This window comes from Bufo gargarizans, chromosome 1 (assembly GCF_014858855.1).
Source record: "Bufo gargarizans isolate SCDJY-AF-19 chromosome 1, ASM1485885v1, whole genome shotgun sequence".
NCBI classification, from domain to species: domain Eukaryota; kingdom Metazoa; phylum Chordata; class Amphibia; order Anura; family Bufonidae; genus Bufo; species Bufo gargarizans.
The window spans coordinates 322,249,091-322,275,739 of record NC_058080.1 but is presented as its reverse complement, the minus strand read 5'-3'; the positions used below and the strand labels follow the sequence as shown (position 1 = coordinate 322,275,739).

General features: G+C 42.6%; 1 long non-coding RNA gene across 1 annotated transcript in view; it reads right to left on the bottom strand.

Annotated features, from left to right (window-relative positions):
- LOC122928599 overlaps positions 1-26,313 on the bottom strand; it is a 39,638-nt gene extending 13,325 nt beyond the window's left edge. The window contains exon 1 of the long non-coding RNA XR_006387901.1: positions 26,179-26,313. This is a non-coding gene — a long non-coding RNA (uncharacterized LOC122928599). The remainder of the gene's footprint in view (positions 1-26,178) is intronic.
- Between the last annotated feature and the right edge of the window lie 336 nt (positions 26,314-26,649).

Genomic DNA, 26,649 nt, shown 5'->3' with positions numbered 1-26,649 from the left:
TGGTGGAGGGGCTGAGGAATTATAATTTTTGAGGACAGTAAATGGAGGAATATAACTAAAGGCGGCACTGCAGGGGGCATTATCAATACTGGAAGGGCTTCAGGACGAGCATTATAATAGTAGGGGGCATTATAAATACTCGGGGCACTGTGGGGGCATTTTAAATCCAGGAGATAATAGGCGTTCTTATTACTACTGGGGGCTCTATAGGATGGACTTATAGATCTGCATTATTTCTACTAAGAGCACTGTGGTGGTACTGAGGGGTCAGTAGATAGCTTTATTACCACTGGGGGAACAATAGGGGTGCCTTATTTCTACTAGGGACTCTGTAATGTCATTATTTATACTGGAGGGCTCTTAAACTAATGGGGCACTCTTGGGGAGCATTATCACAGTTGGGGGCACTGTAAGGGGCAGTATTACTAATGAGAGCATTCTAGAAAGGAATTACTATTGGTGGGACTATGAGGAGCACTATTACTATGGGTGACATTCATTTTTCTTAAGGATACTATTTGGGGGTACAGAAAAATGAGTAAGCTAAGATGTCTGTGTGTCACACTCTGTAGAGACGAGGCACGGCTGAGAGAAGTTGTCCGGACAGAATGGAGAAGATGATGACAGAAGATCTACATCAGAGGAGACCTCACCTGGGAGGAACTGGATGTGAGAGATACATGCTGCTGTATAGCTATAGCAGGCTTAGGGGTTGGTTGGTCGACTTACAGAATTGGGCCATGTGCATTGGTGCTTGGGCCCCGGATCTTTTGAGACCCTAGCAATGCCCCTGCCTAGTGTAGAGGATCATTAGAGCAGGGCTTACTAGAAGGAAGAGACTAGTGTTGAGTGCGAATATTAGAAAAGCAAATTTTTATCGCGAATATCGGCACTTTGAGAATTCGCGAATATTTACAATATAGTGCTATATATTCGGAATAAAAAATATTCTATTTTTTTTAACACAGTAACCATCAGGTGATTATCCCTCCCTTCTTCTAGCTTGTGGGCCAATGAGAAGGCTTTTTCACAGCTTAGCAACATCCCCAGCAACCAATAGAAAAGTTGCCTTCCCCTTAGTATATAATAACCTCCCCAGCAGCTATTTTCTAAAGTTTATTGCAGTTATGAAAGAGACAGCAGTGTCATTGCTGTGCTCTGTGCTTTGTTGTATTACATTAGAGAGTTAACTTATATATATAATTCAGATAGTCAGTGTAGGTTAGATTGATCTATAGTGTAGCTATAGATCAATCTATACATACATGCTATCCATACATACATGCTACAGACATAGTGCAGTGATGTCACAAGTTGCACGTATTGCGAAAAAAATATGCGCATCATTAATTGCCGTATATCGAAAATGGTAGATAATGGCCAAGGAGAGAAAAAGGCGCTCATAGGGTAAATAAGTTAAGAATCGAGCCTCCGGAGCAACAGGAAGAGTGGTATTGCTCACCTGTTGTTGATGCACCTATTGTTTGGTGCAACTGGACTGGAGGTGGATAGGACTGATTACTGATTGTCTCACTGGTTGATGCTGCCGATTCCGTCCGCGTTCCCCTTTGGCGGGGGCCAAGCCGTCGTCTGGGTCGATTAATAGGATATATTTCCACTGGACCGGGGGTCGAGTGGAGGGGTGGACCGTAGGCGCAAAAACGCAACCAGAGTATTTTTAGAAACCAATGGTTTTTTTATTATTGTTATAGTGACAACGCGTTTCGGGGTTCTGCGGACCCCTTTTTCAAGTCTAAAAAAACACACATATACACAAAGTTACACACATTGAAGTGATCACATGATTCATGAGGACGTGACTGGATAAAAGAATACATGAATACGTAAATGCAGGGCAGTTAATGCTGTAAGGAGTTGGTAAATAGAGGTTGAGAGCTAGGTATGACTTGTAAAAACAGGACATTAATAAAAAAATATATACGTATAAAACAAAATAAAATGTATATGTGTATATAAAAATATATATACGCACACATGCACACACATATACAAGTATATAAGTATAAAAATCTGCACCCACACATATAATTCTAGGCTGGTAGTATTAGTAATTAGTGGTGGTTTTAGTGATTTTGATGAGAGCTGAGGACTAGGTGGCATGAAAGGGTTAAAGTAAAAAGCATGAACTGTGGTGTGGTGTATTTACTGGGAGCTGAGGGCCAGTAGTATGAAGGGGTTAAGGTACTAGGCAAGAACTAGGGGTGTGGTGGTCATGATGAGAGCTGAGGGCAAATGGCATGAAGGGGTTAACGTCCAGGGGGATGCGAGCGGAGGGGGGGTAGGTGCTGGTGGTCTTACCGGTGGGTGGAAGCCGCTGGTGGAGAGAGCGCTGCTTCTAGCTCCTGGCACGTGTGGCGTCTGGAGGCTGAATGTTATGGTGCGAACGCTGGGCCGGCTATAAGGGGGCGGAATGGGCGGGGCTAATGCCGGTTTTGGCGGGAAGCGATGGCGGGACCGCCCTAAGGGGGCGGAGCTAGTAGAGTGGGGAAAGAAAAAAAAAAAAAAAAAAAAAAAGGGGTGGAAGTGATGGTGGATGGGGAAGGTGTCTAGGGTCTAGGGATGGGGTTGAGATGATGCTGGGGATGGGGGGGGGGGGGCCTGAGGCTATCGCTGGCTGGGGTATAAGCTTGGAATGAGGGGTGAAGAGGGGGGGGGAGGCTGGGGCTATCGGATGCTGGGATAGAGGTTGGGAACGAGAAGTGCGAGCAACGGGAAGGAATGAGAATGAAATTTTGGTGGGCGTGATGTGATTGGATGACGGGATATGGTGAATATGGATACGAGGGTGAAGAGGTGTAATAGGACAGTGGTCCAGTAGTATGTAGAATTAGAAGCATTTGTTTTCCAGGCTTTCGTTGAGGCCGTAAGGTTCCAATGTTTGGAGTTTGTATATCCAAAACATTTCTCTCCGTTGTAAAGTTCTGAACCTATCAGAACAACCGTCGGAGATGTGTTCAATGGGCGTGATGGTTAGCTTGGTGGGGTCCTTGTCGTGGGTGGCCATGAAGTGTCTGGACACACTGTGTTGGAGATATCCTTGCTTGATCTTCCATCTGTGGTTGTTTAGGCGTTCTCTGAGGGTTTGGGTGGTGCGACCTACGTATTGCTGTCCGCAGGCGCATTCTAGGAGGTAGATCACAAAACTTGAGGCGCAATTCATGAGGCTTTTGATAGTGAATTCTTCTCCTGTGGTGTTACTCCTGAAGATAGTCACACGATTACTGATGTTATCGCAACACTTACATAGTTTATGGCTGCATTTGAAGCTCCCTTTAGGGTTAGGGAACCATTCGGATGTGGTCAAGGTAGCGCGTTTTATTCTTTTTAATTTACTTGGGGCTAGTGCATTCTTTAGTGTGCGGGCCCTCCTGAAAGTGAAGTGGGGCTTGGGGGGAATGGCTTCTTTTAGATAGGGGTCGGCCTTCAGGATATGCCAGTGTTTAGTTATGATGTTCCTCAGTGTTCCATGGTTGGGATTGAAGGTGGTGATAAAAGAGGATTTGCAGTTTGTACGGTCTAACATTGTATTTTCCTTCTTTTTTGTTGTGAGGCACTCCTCTTGGCTCTGTTCGTATGCTCGCCTGAAGGCCCCTTCGATTATGCCTCTTGGGTAATTTTTGTTCTGGAACCTAGAACGTATAGTCTGGCTTTGCGTGATAAAATCATTAGTGGAGGAGCAATTCCTCCTAATCCGTTTGAATTGACTAAAAGGAATGTTCTGTTTCCATTTTTTGTAGTGTGCGCTCTTGTAATCTAGGTAGCTGTTACCATCCACTTTCTTGAAAAAGGTTTTTGTCAGTATTCTATTGCTTTCGGAATACAAAACCAGGTCCAGGTATTCGATTGAGGTCTTTGAGCTTGTGAAAGTAAAACTGAGGTTCCAAGTGTTATTATTTAGATAGGACACAAATGTCTGGGCTTCTTCTTCGCTCCCCTTCCAAATAAAGATCAGGTCATCGATGTACCTTTTGTAGAGCACAATCGATTCCGTCCAGGTGTGATTGTCGCTGAGAAATACCTCTTCGAATCGACCCATGTAGAGATTGGCGAAGTTTGGCGCGAATCGCGTCCCCATCGCGGTCCCTTTTCGTTGTTTGTAGATTTTACCCTCAAACTCAAAGACATTGTGTGTCAGGATAAATCGAATTGCATCAAGGATGAATTGTTTGTGTCTTGGAGTCAGTTGGTCATCCGTTTGCAAAAAGTGGTCCGTTGCACTGATGCCCGCTTCATGTGGTATATTTGAATAAAGTGCCGCCACATCCAGAGTAAGCCACCTATATGATGGGTCCCAGTTTATTTCTTTCAGGAGTGCGATCAGCTGTGTTGAATCTCTCAGATGGGAGCTGAGGCCGGTGACGTGTTTTTGTAAAAAAATATCTACATAATGTGAGAGGTTGCTAGTTAGTGAGTTGATTCCGGAAATTATGGGCCTGCCAGGTGGGTTTTTTTCATTTTTATGTACCTTTGGTAGGTGGTAAAAAATTGCTGTGTTCGGGTGGTCGATGGTGATATATTCTTTTTCTTTTTTGGTCAAAATCTTGTCGATCTCTGCTTCCTTTAGGAGAAAATGGGACATCGACACAATTCTAAAATTTTGGGCTCTATACACCACCACAATGGATTTGAAATGAAACAAACAAGGTGTGCTTTAACTGCAGACTCTCAGCTTTAATTTGAGTGTATTTACATCCAAATCAGGTGAACGGTGTAGGAATAACAACAGTTTGCATATGTGCCTCTCACTTGTTAAGGGACAAAAGGTAATGAGACAACTGGCTTCTCAGCTGTTCCATGGACAGGTGTGTGTTATTCCCTCATTATCCCAATTACAACGGGCAGATAAAAGGTCCAGAGTTAATTTCAACTGTGCTATTTGCATTTGGAATCTGTTGCTGTCAACTCTCTAGATGAGATCCAAAGAGCTGTCACTATCAGTGAAGCAAGCCATCATTAGGCTAAAAAAACAAAACAAACCCATATGAGAGATAGCAAAAACATTAGGCGTGGCCAAAACAACTGTTTGGAACATTCTTAAAAAGAAGGAACGCAGCGGTGAGCTCAGCAACAAAGGACCCGGAAGACCATGGAAAACAACTGTGGTGGATTACGGAACAATTCTTTCCCCGGTGAAGAAAACACCCTTCACAACAGTTGGCCAGATCAAGAACACTCTCCAGGAGGTACAGTACAGACCAAAAGTTTGGACACACCTTCTCAAAGAGTTTTCTTTATTTTCATGACTATGAAAATTGTTGATTCACACTGAAGGCATCAAAACTATGAACACATGTGGAATTATATGCATAACAAAAAAGTGTGAAACAACTGAAAATATGTCATATTCTAGGTTCTTCAAAGTAGCCACCGTTTGCTCTGATTACTGCTTTGCACACTCTTGGCATTCTCTTGATGAACTTCAAGATGCAGTCACCTGAAATGGTTTTCACTTCACAGGTGTGCCCTGTCAGGTTTAATAAGTTGGATTTCTTGCCTTATAAATGGGGTTGGGACCATCAGTTGCGTTGTGGAGAAGTCAGGTGGATACACAGCTGATAGTCCTACTGAACAGACTGTTAGAATTAGTATTATGGCAAGAAAAAAGCAGCTAAGTAAAGAAAAATGAGTGGCCATCATTACTTTAAGAAATAAAGGTCAGTCAGTCCGAAAAATTTGGAAAACTTTGAAAGTGTCCCCAAGAGCAGTCACAAAAACCATCAAGCGCTACAGAGAAACTGGCTCACATGCGGACCGCCCCAGGAAAGGAAGACCAAGAGTCACCTCTGCTGCGGAGGATAAGTTCATCCGAGTCACCAGCCTCAGAAATCGCAGGTTAACAGCAGTTCAGATTAGAGACCAGGTCAATGCCACACAGAATTCTAGCAGCAGACACATCTCTAGAGCAACTGTTAAGAGGAGACTGTGTGAATCAGGCCTTCATGGTAGAATATCTGCTAGAAAACCACTGCTAAGGACAGGCAGCAAGCAGATGAGACTTGTTTGGGCTAAAGAACACAAGGAATGGACATTAGACCAGTGGAAATCTGTGCTTTGGTATGATGAGTCCAAATTTGAGATCTTTGGTTCCAACCACAGTGTCTTTGTGCGACGCAGAAAAGGTGAACGGATGGACTCTACATGCCTGGTTCCCACCGTGAAGCATGGAGGAGGAGGTGTGATGGTGTGGGAGTGCTTTGCTGGTTACACTGTTGGGGATTTATTCAAAATTGAAGGCATACTGAACCTGCTAGCTACCACAGCATCTTGCAGCAGCATGCTATTCCATCCGGTTTGCATTTAGTTGGACCATTAATTATTTTTTAACAGGACAATGACCTCAAACACACCTCCAGGCTGTGTAAGGGCTATTTGACCATGAAGGAGAGTGATGGGGTGCTGCGCCAGATGACCTGGCCTCCACAGTCACCGGACCTGAACCCAATCGAGATGGTTTGGGGTGAGCTGGACCGCAGAGTGAAGGCAAAAGGGCCAACAAGTGCTAAGCATCTCTGGAAACTCCTTCAAGACTGTTGGAAGACCATTTCAGGTGACTACCTCTTGAAGCTCATCAAGAGAATGCCAAGAGTGTGCAAAGCAGTAATCAAAGCAAAAGGTGGCTACTTTGAAGAACCTAGAATATTACATATTTTCAGTTGTTCCACACTTTTTTGTTATGTATATAATTCCACATGTGTTAATTCATAGTTTTGATGCCTTCAGTGTGAATCTACAATTTTCATAGTCATGAAAATAAAGAAAACTCTTTGAATGAGAAGGTGTGTCCAAACTTTTGGTCTGTACTGTAGGTGTATGTGTGTCAAAGTCAACAATCAAGAGAATACTTCACCAGAGTGAATACAGAGGGTTCACCACAAGATGTAAACCATTGGTGAGCCTCAAAAACAGGAAGACCAGATTAGAGTTTGCTAAATGACATCTAAAAAAGCATTCACAGTTCTGGAGCAACATCCTATGGACAGATGAGACCCAGATCAACTTGTCCCAGAGTGATGGAAAGAGAAGAGTATGGAGAAGGAAAGGAACTGCTCATGATCCTAAGCATACCACCTCATCGGTGAAGCATGGTGGTAGTAGTGTCATGGCGTGGGCATGTATGGCTGCTAATGGAACTGGTTCTCTTGTATTTATTGATGATGTGACTGCTGACAAAAGCAGCAGAATGAATTCTGAAGTGTTTCAGGCAATATTATCTGCACATATTCAGCCAAATGCTTCAAAACTCATTGGACGGCACTTCACAGTGCAGATGGACAATGACCCAAAGCATACTACAAAAGCAACCAAATACCTTTTTTAAGGGAAAGAAGTGGAATGTTATGCAATAGCCAAGTCAATCACCCGACCTGAATCCGATTGAGCATGCATTTCACTTGCTGAAGACAAAACTGAAGGGAAAATGCCCCAAGAACAAGCAGGAACTGAAGACAGTTGCAGTAGAGGCCTGGCAGAGCATCACCAGGGATGAAACACAGCGTCTGGTGATGTGGGAGGCACATATGCAAACAGTTGTAATTCCTACACCGTTTACCTGATTTGGATGTAAATACCCTCAAATTAAAGCTGACAGTCTGCAGTTAAAGGGAACCTGTCAACTGGATTTTGTGTATAGAACTGAGGACATTGGTTGCTAGATGGCCACTAGCACATCCGCAATATCCAGTCCCCATAGCTCTGTGTGCTTTTATTGTGTAAAAAAAAACAATTTGATACATATGCAAATTAACCTGAGATGAGTCCTGTGCCTGACTCATCTCACGTACAGGACTCATCTCAGGTTAATTTGCATATGTATCAAATCGTTTTTTTAACACAATAAAAGCACACAGAGCTATGGGGACTGGGTATTGCAGATGTGCTAGCGGCCATCTAGCAACCCATGTCCTCAGCTCTATACACAAAATCCCGGTGACAGGTTCCCTTTAAGGCTCATCTTGTTTGTTTCATTTCAAATCCATTGTGGTGGTGTATAGAGCCAAAAATATTAGAATTGTGTCGATGTCCCAATATTTATGAACCTGACTGTATAAAGCTATTCTAATGTTCTGCCGTGCCAACCATTTTCTCCAGTCTCAGGAAACTTATACCAGCTTGAAAAATGTAGCATAAGTGACCCACGCCGAATAATACATTGCCGATTTTCGCAATCAAGAATATAATCTTGAATTCGCGAATATATGATGAATATTCTACAAAATATTTGCGAAATATTGCAAATTCGAATATTGCCCCTGCCGCTCATTACTAGAAGAGACACAGTTTTCCCTTCCCCTCCCTATTCCCCCGCCCCCTCTATATGTCCCCGGGCACTAATATAGCAATACTGTATTTATTCACCACTGAGTGACATCCTGGCACCCTGGCGGGTGGCCTTCCACTTCCTTTTGGTATATTATTTTAATAATGTATTAAAAGTTAAGTCTTAATTGAGGCCACCCACTAATTTAATTTTTCCTTGCTAATGTAGTGGTACAGCCTGACGCAGCAACTGCTGCATCTACCCACCACATGTTGGACCGACTATATGAGCATAGGAAGGATTTCTTGATGATGCAGGCAGACAGGAGAACTCCCCTGTGTAACTTTGACATTTGCCAATGGAAGCTCATGCTTGACAACTGCTGTTTGCTGTGGCCCTTTGAGAAGGCCACTTTATTTGTTAGTCCCTAGGACTACGGGATGAACAAAATCATTCCACTCCTTCATGTCCTGGAGCAGATGCTGATAAATCTGGCTGGCCAGGGGACAGGAGACATGGCGCCTACATCTCACGGCCACCTGAGCCCTGTGAGGGCTGAACTGGAAGAGGAGTACATTCATGCACAAGCAATGTATAGAGAAATTAGTGTTTTTCCTACACAAATCACAGGAGAGGAGCATGAGGAGTTTAAGGGCCATGAGAAAGACCAGGCAGATTACCCTGACACACTGCTGTATTATGCAGTGGAGATGGAAGCAGGGAGTCCCTCCGAGTCTCTTGCACAAAATACCAGATGCATGCCGAGTTACTTTCGTAGTGGCAGCCGTATTATCACCATTTGGCTGAGGGATGACTACTGGCTTTTACCATGTTAGACTCTTGCTCCCACTCCAAAACGGGGGCCTTTTTTCCACCCGCTGAGAGAAAGGATAAAGTCAACTACTATCGAGACATCCTATGTAGTTAGTTGTCAGCTGCCTATGTGCACCATTGCCCATCCTCACAAAAGGTCTGACTGTGGGGGCCCTCTGCACTTACTTTTCTTCACCCACATACTGGAGAAACTAGAACCTGAACCAGCAGGTGGTTGCATACTTGGAATGCACCCTGTCACCCCACATCTAAGATCCCAGGACTACTGGGCAGCCGAACTTCATTTGCTGGCCAAGTTTTCCCTGGACAATCTTTTTTGCGAGGCCAGTAGTGTGGCATCAGAGCGTGTGTTTATTGTGGCGGGGGGCATAGTTACCCCAAGGAGAACTCGCCGTTCCACCGGAAATGCAGAGATTCTGACCTTTATGAAGATGAATCAGGCATGGATCAGACAGAATTGCTACACACCAGTGCCTGATGCATCAGACGAAATCATTCTGGGTACCACACCAAAACTTTGTGAAAAAAGACCAGTTTCTTCTGTACACCTGCTTCAGCCACTATTCTGATGCTGCCACCCGCCAGATGCCACAGACCTGGTGCCTCCCACCATCTTGTGTTGTTACTGCCACTGCTGTTGCCCCCCACTTACCCACTCTGTGACTGGGCCACCATATTGACTCCTCATGTAGTTGCTACCCTCCCCACTCTGTGACATGGCCACTAGGGTCCCTGTTTGGCCTTGTTAACATCACCATTTATTTTACTCTTCTTCTGATCTGTCAGAAGGACGCAAAAATGAAAAACACAACAGATCCTGTCTTTGAAACATCCTATTTTGCATCAGGATATGAAAACACAGAGGACATGTGTCACATTCCGAAGACCTGGGCAGACTTCCGGAACGTCTTGCAAACAGGACACAGGCAGATTCAGACCACGGACTAACAGAATACTTTATTACACATGTAATAAATGAACATTACAGTACAGCAGGACAAGCAGGTTAAGCAATAGTGGTAGCACTACCACTGAACCAAGTGCACATATAGACCATAGGTAAACCCCAGAGGGAAAAGGGCCAGTGAGCCCCATCCTTCACAGAGCCCCTGGTGGTGGGGATGAACTGGGTCGAGGGCCCACTGGTTGCACCTCCAGGATGGTTCCAGTACAATTGGCCACTACCTGCAAACAACCACGTTGGTGCAAGCACCAACGGAACAGACAGAGGGACTGGAACCCAAACAAACTCAGGACATGGATCAGAAGATAAACGGGAACCAGCATACAAGCAGATGCCTGGACCCCAAGCGGAACGGAAGCATGTCATGAGAGGCAGAGCTGCACACAGACTAGATGTCCTCCCTCCAGAGGACCTGGGAGCCATCTCACAAAGTCAGGACATACACAGGACAGGAACAAAAGCAGTAAGGCACTGCAGGCAAGACATGGAACAGAAGCAGTAGGGTACTGCCAATCTAAACATGGAATGGACAGGATCAGAAGCAGTTTAGCACTTCCAAGCTATCATCCGCAGTTAGAGCACTGCTAGGCTAAACATGAAACAGACAGGATCAGAAGCAGTTACACTGCCAAGCAAAACATGGAACCGACAGGTTACTACATCAACAACAACACTTTACCAGGCGTCACCACACAGAAGGGCAGATGGCAAAACCCCCTGGGTCAGCAACAAAGGGCACAAGACAGACTTAAACAAAGCCCTATAGCTCACAGTTAGAAATAGCTACATAAGGAGGGCACCTGATAAGCCACACCCAGGCCCAGACCAAGCAATGTTAACCCCACCAGGAGTACCAAGAACCATAGATCACTCACAAGTGTCAGTTCACTCCAGTCAGAATGCTGCCCCAAACGGCAATCAGCATACACAGGACAACTTTAGCCAGTACAAAGTAACAGGCAGCCAGCCTACACAACAAGGAGTGACAAAACCGCACACTGCATCCATACTCAGACCCTGTTTACACTCATGGCAGAACCAGCATACATGGGAACACCCACAGCCAGTACACAAGGTGCATGCAGCCAGCCTGCATGGCACTGGTGACAGGAACCACAGAGATATGTACATGGGGAGATACAAACACAGGCAACAGTTTACACACAACACCGCAGCCAGCACGCAGCAACCAGCCTACACGGAACCACAACTATCACAGTGAACCACACCATGAGAAAATGCAAATATTCCAATCACGTGTCATCTCGGTTTTGGATCCACTCAGTTTTTTGGGGGTCTTAGCAATACTTATGGATTACTGACACAATGCTGACCGTGTGAAGGCGGAGGCTCAAAATACAGAATCCAATTTTTTTGGGGGGAGGTGTGATAGATCAGATGGGAAAAATAAACAATGACATCAACACAAACTTACTGCTGACACCCTTTCTACTGTGTCATGGGGCCACTAATTGTATCAGCGTGCAGTGCAACATAACAGGTGCTGTAGAAATCTATGTGGAATCAGCTTACGGTGTAAAAGGAGTGTGTTCTTTCACTGTATAGTACAATCTTGGGCCACTGCACGTTTTTTTTATACCTAACGCTAACCTTGTCCTGTAAGGCTGAGTTCACACTTGCCACAAACCAGCGGGTGTGAACCCACTGTGCCAACGTCCTATCTCTTCTAAGGGCGTTGTCTAAGTGAACCCCTCATTCTTCACAGTACCCCAGATGGTGGGGATAGGCTGTCCTGAGAGGAACACCAGGTAGCTACCTCTTGAGGAGAATTGGCACACAAGGCAGCTGGTCCAAGAGGTACCTGAGCAAGGTACCAGAGGTACAGACGTAGTCAGCAGGCCGAGTCGTAACCAGGAGAAACAGTGCACAACTGAAGGATGAGGCAGAGGCAAAGTCAAACAAGCAATAGGTCAGGGCAGGTGGCACAGGTACAAGTCAGGAAATCCGGTTCGACAACAGGAGAGTCAAGACAAACAGGCAGGGATCAAACAGGGGGTGGAGTCCGGAAAGCACGGGTCAGGTACACAAGCAGAGAAATCAGCAACCTTTGCAGGACAGAAGGACCTTGACACTTAGGAATCTGGAAAGGGGTCTGAGCCACCTATATACATGCAAGAGGGCTAGGATTGGTCAGCAAGGTCACATGATCTAACTTATAAAGCACAAGAAGTGACTCGTGTCGACCCTTAAGGAAGTGCTGCACGGACCAAGCGGCAAGCATGCTGTGGCCAGGGCTAAAAGAAAACTGTGGAGCGGATCCCAGAAAAAAACTGTACCTACAAGGACAGAGCCCAGGACTGCAGAGGTGAATGGGGAAGGACAGGCAGCAGAGCACTGCTGTACACGGTGCCCAGGACTGCGGCAGTAAGCAGGAGAACAGTGGCACACAACAGCCGCTGTTACAAAACTTGAGTTAGGCTACTTTCACACTTGCGTTCGGTGCGGATCCGTCTGCATAACAGCTTTTTCAGATCTGAGTCTTCAAGATCGTGAAAACTCAGATCCGACAGTATATTCTAACACAGAGGCGTTCCCATGGTGATGGGGACGCTTCAAGTTAAAATATACTAAGAACTGTGTACATAACTGCCCCCTGCTGCCTAGATCTCTTAAAGGGGGCTGTGATCCGCACAATTAACCCCTCAGGTGCCGTTATTTGTGTGGATCTCAGCCCCCTGATCGGGTGCTGCCAGGCAGCAGGGGCCAGACCCCCCTCCCTCCCCAGTATTAAAAACATTGGTGGCCAGTGCGGCCCCCCCTCCCTCCCCAGTATTAGCATTTGTGGCCAGTGCGGCCCCTCCCTCCCCAGTATTAGCATTGGTGGCCAGTGCGACCCCCCTCCCTCCCCAGTATTAGCATTGGTGGCCAGTGCAACCCCCCTCCCTCCCTCCCCAGTATTAGCATTGGTGGCAGTAGCCACAGGCTAACAACCCCCCTCCCCCCCCACCATTGGTGGCAGCGGAGCGGCATTTCCGATCGGAGTCCCAGTTATCGCTGGGGCTCCGATCGGTTACCATGGCAGCCAGGACCACAGTTTTTAGTATATTCTAACTTGAAGCATCCCCATCACTATGGGAACGCCTCTGTGTTAGAATATACTGTTGGATCTGAGTTTTCACGATCTAACTCAAATCCGATGGTATATTCTAACATAGAGGCGTTCCCATGGTGATGGGGACGCTTCAAGTTAAAATATACCATCGGATTGGAGAAAACTCAGATCCGATGGTATATTAATAGGGACTCCTGACTTTACATTGAAAGTCAGTGGGGGACGGATCCGTTTGCAATTGCACCATATTGTGTCAACGTCAAACGGATCCGTCCCCATTGACTTGCATTGTAAGTCAGGACGGATCCGTTTGGCTCCGCTCGGCCAGGCGTACACCAAAACGCTGCAAGCTGCGTTTGGGTGTCCGTCTCCTGAGCAGAATGGAGGCAGAACGGAGCCAAACTGATGCATTCTGAACGGATCCTTATCCATTCAGAATGCCTTGGGGATGTACGGATCAAACGGATCTCACAAGCGGAACCCCAAACGCAAGTGTGAAAGTAGCCTTATTTGGTCAGTTACGGCCCCGTAACTGACCAAATAAGTGAAGTATGAAGTGATTCTAAGAGTCACTACCACAGTGGACTAGCTATGCATGTTTCTGCAATGCACATTGTTGTACACCGATATACAGGCTCTCTGCAGCCGGGAAATAGCTGATTTTTAACGTGCTGTCAGAAATAAATTCTGATCTAATCAAATTTTGGGGAAAATCCAGCAAAGCGCCCGACTCGAATTTTTTTAAAACTTCGCTCATCTCTACTATCTCTCTCTCGGCAAACTGCTTTAGAGGGAAAAGATTTTGTATTTAACCCCTTAAGTACCGGGCCCATTTTTAGTTTTGCATTTTTGTTTTTTCCTCCCCATTTTGCCATAACTTTCTTAATTTTCCATTCATATAACCATATAAGGACTTATTTTTTGCGGAATAATAAAATATTTTTTAAGGGCACTATTTAATTTACCATGTTTGTTATAGAAAAACCAGAATAAAATTCTTTGTGCGGTTAAATAAAATATAAATTCCGCCAAGGTTTTTGTGTTTTTATATCATGTTGTTCACTGTGCGCTAAAAATGACATGACATCCTTATTCTGCAGCTCAATACGAATACTTTGATACCAAACTTCAAAAGTTTTTTTTTACTGCTTTAAAAAAAAATTAAAACCTTTAAAAAAAAATTTCATTGCATTGCCATTTTCTGACAGCCATAACTTTTTTATATTTCAGTCTAGAGAGTTGTGCGAATTTTTTTGTTGTTGGACAGACTGTAGTTTTTATTGGTACCATTTTAGTGATATGTATTACTTTTTTATTACATTTTTTATGGGGCGGGGGGGATGTGTCTAAAAATGGGAAATTATGTGGTGGTCATTTAGTTTCCATTACAGCAGGAATTAAAAAAAAATATTTTAAAAGTTCAGACCTTTTTGGATGCGGCGATACCTCATATTTTTGAGAACTTGAGAACTTTTGATCCCTTGTCGTATTCACCCTAATAGAGATCTATTAGGGTGAATAGGACTTTCATACGCTTCCTGCTGAGCTTTGCTTTGTGCACAGCTTATCAGGGAGCTTACCATGGCAGCCTTGGAAGCTTCATAAGCATCCAGGTTGTTATGGTAACTGATCAGTGCTCTGCGATTTCACTGAGGGGGCTATGATCGGAAGGCAGAGAGAGCTGCATTCCTCTGCCTTGCTGCACAGATGCTGCGATCGGTGTTGATCGTGGCATCTGTATGATACAGCCGGCACCCGCCGCATAAGGAGTGGGTTCACGGCAGCAGCCCACTCCATAGAAGCCCTACGTCGCAGAGGTTTAAGGAATTAAAGGGGTATTTCAGTTTTTATTTTTAAATTTGTTTGAAAATTGTATAATTTACTATTATATAAATACAGGTCCTTCTAAAAAAATTAGCATATTGTGATAAAGTTCATTATTTTCTGTAATGTACTGATAAACATTAGACTTTCATATATTTTAGATTCATTGCACACAACTGAAGTAGTTCAAGCCTTTTATTGTTTTAATATTGATGATTTTGGCATACAGCTCATGAAAACCCAAAATTCCTATCAAAAAAAATTAGCATATTTCATCCGACCAATAACACAAAAGTGTTTTTAATACAAAAAAAAGTCAACCTTCAAATAATTATGTTCAGTTATGCACTCAATACTTGGTCGGGAATCCTTTTGCAGAAATGACTGTTTCAATGCAACGTGGCATGGAGGCAATCAGCCTGTGGCACTGCTGAGGTGTTATGGAGGCCCAGGATGCTTCGATAGCGGCCTTAAGCTCATCCAGAGTGTTGGGTCTTGCGTCTCTCAACTTTCTCTTCCCAATATTCCACAGATTCTCTATGGGGTTCAGGTCAGGAAAATTAGCAGGCCAATTGAGCACAGTAATACCATGGTCAGTAAACCATTTACCAGTGGTTTTGGCACTGTGAGCAGGTGCCAGGTCGTGATGAAAAATGAAATCTTCATCTCCATAAAGCTTTTCAGCAGATGGAAGCATGAAGTGATCCAAAATCTCCTGATAGCTAGCTACATTGACCCTGCCCTTGATAAAACACAGTGGACCAACACCAGCAGCTGACATGGCACCCCAGACCATCACTGACTGTGGGTACTTGACACTGGACTTCAGGCATTTTGGCATTTCCCTCTCCCCAGTCTTCCTCCAGACTCTGGCACCTTGATTTCCGAATGACATGCAAAATTTGCTTTCATCCGAAAAAAGTACTTTGGACCACTGAGCAACAGTCCAGTGCTGCTTCTCTGTAGCCCAGGTCAGGCGCTTCTGCCGCTGTTTCTGGTTCAAAAGTGGCTTGACCTGGGGAATGCGGCACCTGTAGCCCATTTCCTGCACACGCCTGTACACGGTGGCTCTGGATGTTTCTACTCCAGACTCAGTCCACTGCTTCCGCCAAGGTCTGGAATTGGTCCTTCTCCACAATCTTCCTCAGGGTCCGGTCACCTCTTCTCGTTGTGCAGCGTTTTCTGCCACACTTTTTCCTTCCCACAGACTTCCCACTGAGGTGCCTTGATACAGCACTCTGGGAACAGCCTATTCGTTCAGAAATTTATTTCTGTGTCTTACCCTCTTGCTTGAGGGTGTCAATGATGGCCTTCTGGACAGCAGTCAGGTCGGCAGTCTTACCCATGATTGCGGTTTTGAGTAATGAACCAGGCTGGGAGTTTTTAAAAGCCTCAGGAATCTTTTGCAGGTGTTTAGAGTTAATTAGTTGATTCAGATGATTAGGTTAATAGCTCATTTAGAGAACCTTTTCATGATATGCATATTTTTTTAGATAGGAATTTGGGGTTTTCATGAGCTGTATGCGAAAATCATCAATATTAAAACAATAAAAGGCTTGAACTACTTCAGTTGTGTGTAATGAATCTAAAATATATGAAAGTCTAATGTTTATCAGTACATTAAAGAAAATAATGAACTTTATCACAATATGCTATTTTTTTTTAGAAGGACCTGTATATGTGTATTTAAAATTTTGCTTACATACTTTTCTTATATCAGGTTGTTGACTACTATCTGCACAGCAGAATGGTATAGTACATGAATCAATTAGTCCTGAGTAGTGATGAGCAAATTTCTTATTTTGAAATTTGTTCACGCTTCGTTTGATGGTAAAAGCAGAATTGCGTTATGGAATCCGTTACCATGGACCATAACGCAATTCTATGATGGAATGCATAACGGAATGCCTTCTATCCGTCATAATAGAAGTCTATTGGTTGCAAAACAGATCCGTCCTGTTTCCTTTATGCAGGGGAGTCCTCTCCTGCATAACGGAAACGGGACGGATCCATTATGCAGGCCATAGACTTCTATTATGACGGATAGAAGGCATTCCATCATAGAATTGCGTTATGGTCTTAAAAAGATTAAAATAGACAAATTGCCAGGACTGGATGGTATACACCCCCGTATCCTAAGGGAATTAAGTAATGTCATAGTCAGACCCTGATTTCTGATATTTGCAGACTCTATACTGAAAGGGAATGTCCCACAGGATTGGCGCATAACAATTGTGGTGCCAATATTCAAAAAGGGTCCAAAAACAGAGCCTGGAAACTATAGGCCGGTAAGTTTAACATCTGTTGTGGGTAAACTGTTTGAAGGTTTTCTGAGAGATGCTATGTTAGAGCATCTCAACGGAAATAAGCAAATAACGCCATATCAGCATGGTTTCGTGAGGGATCGGTCATGTCAAACTAATTTAATCAGTTTCTATGAGGAGGTAAGTTCTAGACTTGACAGCGGCGAATCAATGGATGTCGTGTATCTAGACTTCTCTAAAGCATTTGACACTGTATCACATAAAAGGTTAGTATATAAAATGAGAATGCTTGGACTGGGAGAAAACATCTGTATGTGGGTAAGTAACTGGCTGAGGGATAGAAAACAGAGGGTGGTTATTAGTGGTACACACTCAGATTGGGTAACTGTCACTAGTGGAGTACCTCAGGGGTCGTCGGTATTGGTGCCTATTCTCTTCAATATATTTATTAATGATCTTGTAAAAGGCTTGCATAGTAAAATATACATTTTTGCAGATGACACTAAACTGTGTAAAGTAATTAACACTGAAGAGGACAGTATACTGCTACAGAGGGATCTGGATAGATTGGAGGCTTGGGCAGATAAGCGGCAGATGAGGTTTAACACTGACAAATGTAAAGTTATGCACATGGGAAGGAATAATGCAAGTCACCCGTACTTATTAAATGGTAAAACACTCGGTAACACTGACATGGAAAAGGATCTAGGAATTTTAATAAACAGCAAACTAAGCTGCAAAAACCAGTGTCAGGCAGCTTCTGCCAAAGCCAAAAGGATAATGGGTTGCATCAAAAAGGGGCATAGATGCCCGTGATGAGAACATAGTCTTTACAAATTGCTAGTCAGACCACACATGGAGTACTGTGTACAGTTCTGGGCTCCAGTGAACAAAGCAGACATAGCAGAGCTGGAGAGGGTCCAGAGGAGAGCAACTAAAGTAATAACTGGAATGGGGCAACTACAGTACCCTGAAACATTATCAAAATTAGGGTTATTCACTTTAGAAAAAAGACGACTGAGGGGAGAGCTAATTACTATGTATAAATATATCAGGGGTCAGTACAGAGATCTATACCATCATCTATTTATCCCCAGGACTGTAACTGTGATGAGGGCACATCCTCTGCGTCTGGAGGAAAGAAGCTTTGTACACAAACATAGAAGAGGATTCTTTACGGTAAGAGCAGTGAGACTATGGAACTCTGAGGAGGTGGTGATGGTGAGTACAATAAAGGAATTCAAGAGGGGCCTGGATGTATTTCTGGAGTGTAATAATATTACAGGTTATAGCTACTAGAGAGGGGTTGTTGATCCAGGGAGTTATTCTGATTGCCTGAGTCGGGAAGGAATTTTTTATTCCCCTAAAGTGGGGAAAATTGGCTTCTACCTCACAGAGGTTTATTTTTGCCTTCCTCTGGATCAACTTGCAGGATGACAGGCTGAACTGGATGGACAAATGTCTTTTTTTGGCCTTATGTACTATGTTACTATGTTACTATTATGACGGAATGAATCTCTACTCCTGAGTAATGCATTCATGGCCTAACTGAAACATGGCATCATTCATGTGACATCCCACTGACATTCAGTAAGCAACAATGTTATATGACATATACAGTGGATATAAAAAGTCTACACACTCCTGTTAAAATGTCAGGTTTCTGTGATGTAAAAAAAATGAGACAAAGATAAATAATTTCAGAACTTTTTCCACCTTTTATGTGACCTATAAACTGTACAACTCAAATGAAAAACAACCTGAAATCTTTTAGGTAGAGGGAAGAAAAAATATAAAAATAAAATAATATGGTGGCATAAGTGTGCACACTCTTAAACTAATACTTTGTTGAAGCACCTTTTGATTTTATTACAGCACTCAGTCTTTTTTGGTATGAGTCAGCATGGCACATTTTGACTTGGCAAGATTTGCCCACTCTTCTTTGCAAAAACACTCCAAATCTGTCAGATTGCGAGGGCATCTCCTATGCACAGCCCTCTTCAGATCACCCCACAGATTTTCAATCGGATTCAGGTCTGGGCTCTGGCTGGGCCATTCCAAAACTTTAATCTTCTGGTGAAGCCATTCCTTTGTTGATTTGGATGTATACTTTGTGTCGTTGTCATGCTGAAAGTTCCTCTTCATGTTCAGCTTTCTAGCAAAAGCCTGAAGGTTTTGTGCCAATATTGACTGGTATTTAGAACTGTTCATAATTCCCTCTAGCTTAACTAAGGCCCCAGTTCCGGCTGAAGAAAAACAGTCCCAAAGCATGATGCTACCACCATCATGCTTCACTGTGAGTATGGTGTTCTTTTGGTGATGTGCAGTGTTGTTTGCGCTAAACATATATTTTGGAATTATAGCCAAAAAGTTCCACCTTGGTTTCATCAGACCATAACACCTTTTCCCACATGCTTTTGGGAGACTTCAGATGTGTTTTTGCAAAATGTAGCCTGGCTTGGATGTTTTTCTTCATAAGAAAAGGCTTTTGTATTGCCACTCTACCCCATAGCCCAGACATATGAAGAATACGGGAGATTGTTGTCACGTGTACCACACAGCCAGTGCTTGCCAGATATTCCTGCAGCTCCTTTAATGTTGCTATGTTGCTGTAGGCCTCTTGGTAGCCTCCCAGACCAGTTTTCTTCATCAATTTTGGTTCTTGGTAATATCACTGTTGTGCCATATTTTCTCCACTTGATGATGACGGTCTTCACTATGTTCCATGGTATATCTAATGCCTTGGAAATTCTTTCTTACCCTTTTCATGACTGATACCTTTTAAAAATGATATCCCTCTGATGCTTTGGAAGATCTCTGTGGACCATGGCTTTTGCTGTGGGATGCGACTAAGAAAATTTCAGGAAAGACCAACTAGAGCAGCTGAACTTTATTTGGGGTTAATCAGAGGCACTTTAAATGATGGCAGGTGTATGCTGACTCCTATTGAACATGATTTTGAATGTGATTGCTTAATTCTGAACACAGCTACATCCCCAGTTACAACTTATGCAATCACATTATTTTAGTTTTTTTGTTTTCTTCCCTTCACCTAAAAGATTTCAGTTTGTTTTCCAATTGAGTGGTGCAGTTTATAGGTCACATTAAAGGTGGAAAAAGTTCTGAAATGATTTATCTTTGTCTCATTTTTTTTACAGCCTGCTAGAGGCTTGACAAGGAAAGGGGAGGAGACTACTCCATTTAAACAGCGCACACTTTGCGCGCGTCACTGCCACTACAGTGACGGGAGGCTCGTTGTTTTGCTGCACGCACGCTATTAGAGGCATGCAGCGTCTTTAGTCAGTAGACCTTAGTGTTTGGCAAGATTATTGCGTACCCACCATCAGGGTCGCAGTATATGGTGCCTGCCAAACATTAGGTTTAATGCTCCTAATGAATTAAGCGAAATGCGTCGAGCATTATACTGCAGTATTGAGCATACGTGCAGACTGACTTCCGTTCCTCTATTGAGCCCCATTAGGGAGTAATCCTTTTGTGCTAGGTCCTCAACAGCACTGGCCAAAGGGTCCACAGCCCTGTGAGTCTAGTGTAGAAACAATTTTCTAGGACCACAATAGGATACCCCGTAGATGTTATACTCCTACATAGAAAAGGAGTTCTTATGGTAGGGTGCACCTAGGAATCAGCATATAATTGGTCTGTAACAGTTCCAGTCCACCCTATCAGCCTACTAATGTGGAAATAAACTTTTTTAATAAACTAAATAAAGTGTTTTTAACGTACTTCAGTTAGGCAGTAAACCTCTTTTTTTTTTACAGCATAGAAACCTGACATTTTAACAGGGATGTGTAGACTTTTTATATCCACTGTATATATATATATACTGGGTCAGTGCACAGGACACTTCCATGGCATAACTACATAAGACTAATGTTGGTCATTGTAGCTATCTGTGTTCACATGGCTGCCTTTTTCCAGGTAATTTTTAACCCCTTCCTGACCAGCACCGTACTAGTACGGCACTGGCCGGATCTTTAAAGATGGGGTTTCATATAGCAGACAACCGTTGCTCATTTCCACGATTGCCCGTCACAGACATTTAACAATTCAGATGCTGTGGTCAAACCTGACCAGGCCATCTGAGCGCATGCAAACCTGGTATGCTCCGGCGGCGATGGGAGGAGACGCAGCTTGTATGCAGCAGCTCTTGTCATACAGAATGACAGGAGGCTGCTGCATTGTGTTTCCAATGAAATGTCTCAGATTCTAATGCATTGGAGTCTATGAGAGTGGCAATTTAATGATTGCTTGTTATAGTTCCCTATAGGAATAAAAAAAATCTAAAAATTCAATTCACCTACTTCCCCCCCCCCCCCAAAATCACCACATACAAAAATGCCATTACTATAAAAATTATTTTCCCTATACAACAAATGGAAAAAAACATCAAAATGGCCGATTCACCATTTTTGGTCGCTTCATTTTCCACAAATTATATATTATTTATTAAAAGTGATCAAAAAGTCATACACACCCCAGCATGGTAGCAATGAAAAGTACAGCATGCTCACACAGCTTCATACACATAACTACAAAAAGGTATAATGGTCACAATATGGCGTATTTATTATTTTATCAGTATCAAAACGCAAGAAAAACTGCACATACAGTCCTGATCAAAAGTTTAAGACCACTTGAAAAATGGCAAAAAATCATATTTTGCATTGTTGGATCTTTACAAGGTTCCAAGTAGAGCTTCAACATGCGACATGAAGAAATGAGAGTGAGCCAAAACATTTTTTTAACATTCAATTAATTGAAAATAACGATTAAACTGAAACAGGCTTTTTTTCAGCTGATCAAAAGTTTAGGACCACATGCCTTTAAAAGGCCAAATCTGTGAAAAAATGTAGATTCATTGTCATTTTCTGTCAGGTAGTCACACGTTGTGATGGCAAAGGCAAAAAAAACTCTCCCTTTTTGATTGTGGTCAGGTTGTTGAACTGCATAAGCAGGGTCTCTCACAGTGCGCCATCGCTGCTGAGGTGGGATGCAGTAAGACAGTTATTTGGAATTTCTTAAATGATCCTGAGGGTTATAGAACAAAAAAGTCAAGTGGAAGACCCCAAAAAAATTCACCAGCACTGAGCCGGAGGATCCAATTTGCTGTCCGTCAAGACACTGGACGATCCTCGACCCAAATTAAGGCCCTTACTGGTGCTGACTGCAGCCCCATAACCATCAGACGGCATCTGAGACTGAAGGACTTAAAAAAAAAAAAAAAAAAACGTCTTCAAAGACCTTGTCTCCTTGAACGCCACAGAACTGATTGTTTGGACTTTGCAAGAGAGCACCAAACATGGGACATTCAAAGGTGGAAGAGAGTTTTATTCTCTGATGAGAAATTTTTTAACCTTGATGGTCCTGATGGTTCCGTTACTGGCATGACAAGCAGATCCCACCTGAGATGTTTTTTACGTGCCACAGTGGAGGGGGCGCCATAATGGTCTGGGGTGCTTTTTCCTTCAGTGGAACAATGGAGCTTCAGGAAGTGCAGGGGCGTCAAACGGCCGCTTGCTATGTCCAGATGTTGCAGAGAACATTCCTCATGACTGAGGGCCCTCGTCTGTGTGGTAACAACTGGGTTTTTCAACAGGACAACGCTACAGTACACAATGCCCGCAGGACAAGGGACTTCTTCCAGGAGAATAACATCACTCTTTTGGCCCATCCTGCATGTTCCCCTGATCTAAATCCAATTGAGAACCTTTGGGGATGGTTGGCAAGGGAAGTTTACAAAAATGGACAGACAGTAGATGGCCTTCGTGCGCCGGCCGTCTTCACCACTTGGAGAAATGTTCCCACTCACCTCATGAAAAAGCTTGCATCAAGCATGCCGAAATGAATTTTTTACGTGATCAACAATAACGGCGGAGCTACTCATTAATGAGTTCATGTTTGGAAGTTGGATTTCTGTTTTGGGGGGGGGGGGGGGTTAGTTTTTTTTGGGAGGTGTGGGCCTAAACTTTTGATCAGTTGAAAAACAGCCTGTTTCAGTCTATTCTTGTTTTCATTAAATTGAATGCTCAAATTTTTTTTTGTCTCACTCCAATTTCTTCTTGTTGCATGTTGAAGCTCTACTTGGAACCTTGTTAAGATCCAGCCATGCTAAATATGATTTTTTGCCATTTTTCAAGTGGTCTTAAACTTTTGATAAGGACTGTATAATGTATCATTGGATTCGTACTGACCTTATCGCACATTGAACGTCGACTCGTAAATAAAAAAAACATCCCCATTTAGAATTTTCTTCCAGCTTCCTACTACATTTTATGCAATATTAACCACTTCACATCTGGGCCATTTGCCCCCTTCCTGACCAGGCCTAATTTTGCAAATCTGACATATGTCACTTTATGTGGTAATAGCTTTGGAACGATTTTACTTATCCAAGCCATTCAGAGATTGTTTTCTCGTGACACATTTTACTTCATGATAGTGCACCAGTCAATATATTTCACCTTTTATTTATGAAAAAATCTAAAATTTACCAGAAATTTTGAAACATTCGCAATTTTCAACATTTCAATTTCTCTGCTTTTAAAACAGAAAGTGATACCTCATAAAATATTTATTACTTAACATTCCCCATATGTCTACTTTATGTTGGCATCATTTTGTAAATGTCATTTAATTTTTTTAGGATGTTGGAAGTCTTAGAATTTTACAAGCAATTCTTACATTTTTTAAGAAAATTGCCAAAACCCACTTTTTAAGGACCAGCTCAGGTCTGAAGTCACTTTGTGGGTCTTACATAGTGGATACCCCATAAATGGCCCCATTGTAGAAACTACACCCCTCAAGTTACTCAAAACTGATTTTACAAACTTTGTTACCCCTTTAGGTGTTCCACAAGAATTAAAGGAAAATGGAGATTAAAAAAAATGTATTCACTTTTTGGGCAGATTTTCCATTTGAATCCATTTTTTTTCACATCGAGGGTTAACAGCCAAACAAAACTCAATATTTATTACCCTGATTCTGCGGTTTACGGAAACACCCCACATGTGGTCGTAAACTGATGTAAGGGCACACTGCCTGCCGCAGAAGAAAAGGAACGCCATATAGTTTTTGGAAGGTCTGGTTTTTAGACACCATGTCCCATTTGAAGCCCCCCTGATGCACCCTTACAGTAGAAACTCCCCAAAAGTGACCCCATTCTGGAAACTAGGGGATAAGGTGCCAGTTTTATTGGTACTATTTTGAGGTACATATGATTTTTAATAGCGCTATATTATGTTTTTGTGAGGCAAGGTAATAAAAAAATTGCTGTTTTATTTTTTATTTTTTGCAACATTCATCTGACAGGTTAGATCATGCGTTATTTTTATAGAGCAGGTTGTTACAGACGTAATGATATCAAATATGTCTACTTTGTTTCAGTTTTACATAATAAAGCATTTTTGAAAAAATATGTGTTTGTGTCTTCATTTTCTGAACGCCATATTTTTTTTATTTTTCTGCCTATCGTCTTGTGCAGGGGCTCATTTTTTGCAGGAACAGTTGACGTTTTTATTGGTACCATTTTGGGTACATATGATTTTTTGATCATTCATTATAATACTTTATGGGGCAAGGTGACCAAAAAATTGGTTGCTTTAGCACAGTTTTTATTTATTTATTTTTACAGCGTTCACCTGAGGGGTTATATCATGTGACATTTTTATAGAGCAGATCGTTACGGACGTGGTGATACCTAATTTAGGTCATGTGATATTTTTATATAGCAGGTTGTTACAGACGCCGCGATACCTAATATGTATACTTTTTTTTTTATTTCATTTTAACTCAATAACAGCATTTTTGAAACAAAACAATGATGTTTTAATGTGTCCATGTTCTGCGAACTATAGCTTTTTTATTTTTTGAGCGATTTTCTTATGTAGAGGCTCATTTTTTGCGGGTTGTGGTAACGGTTTTATTGGTACCATTTGTGGGACATACGTCATTTTGATCACTTGGTGTTGGACTTTTTGTGACAGTTTAAATTTTTTTTTATTGTGTTTATCAGAGTGGGTGGTTTGTGTAATATTTTTATAGAGCCGACCATTACGGACATGGAAATACCAAATATGTATTTTTTATTCCTTACTTGGGGAATTATTATTTATTTACATGTAAAACCATATTACATGTAAAACCACGATTAGCGTGCAGCTGCGATCTCTGAATGGATGTTCAGAAACGTCAATTCAGAGATAGAGATCCACCTCCCGGATGTTTATAGTCAACGCACGGACGGGAGGTGGATAAATGGTGGCATTAGAAAGTACAACTTGTATCGCAAAACACAAGTCCTTATATGGCTATGTGAAGGCAAATTGAAAACCCAAAAATGAAAAAACCTGTCTGTAGGAGATGTTGTGACATTGTTAACCCCAATGACGTACTGTGTACTGTGGGGGAAATAAGTATTTGATACACTGTCAATTTTGCTAATTTTCCCACCTACAAAGAATGGAATGGTTTGTAATTTTTATTGTAGGTACACTTCAACTGTAAGAGACAAAATCTAAAAAAATCCAGGAAATCACATTGTATGATTTTTAAATAATGCATTTGAATTTTATTGCATAAAATAAGTATTTGATCACCTACCAACCAGCAAGAATTCTGGCTCACAGACCTGTTAGTTTTTATTTAATAACAATATAAAAACCTTTAGATTCCTACTAAAATCCCTAAACGTAGTTAAAAATTGTTAAAAGTTCGTAGATGAATGTTCCTTGGTAAATAGGACTAAGTAAATGTCCTCAGATGTTTCGAACTATTAGAGTGTTATTTGAGTTAATAGTTTCTACATATGATTGTAGCAGTTCGTGGTGGAAGAGAGGCTTACACACCGTTAATGAAGCTACACAGGTATTAGGGGTTAGCAAGTATGTAAATTAATATGCCGACTGTGTCGTGGTTACTTTACCCCCTCCTGTCTTAGGATCGAGTCTTCTCGTTGCTTGCTTGAATCGGTGCTAGGTTCTCTGTTGCTCCTTCCCGGTTGTATGAACCAACGGCGGTGTGTAGTTTCCTCAGCTTAGCACGTGACCAGAAGTTGATGCTGGCTACTCACGTGATCTTAAATCAGAGGACGCTCTGGCTTCTACTGGGTCCTAAAGCAGGTCAGAGAGCGATGCCACAGGTTCCTTAGTGTTAAATGTATCCTTGGCAATTCGAATATATCCTTATCAATTATGAAATTTCCTTGTTGATTAGTCCAGTGTACTGCACATTGATATTGCCCAAACGCGTTTCAGAGACTATGTCTCCTTCCTCAAGTGGAAACTATTAACTCAAATAACACTCTAAGGCCGAATGCACGGCCGTGAGCGGTCCGTGGAACCGCGGCCTGGATTCCTCCTGAGAGCAGGAGCGCACGGCGTCATAGGTTGCTATG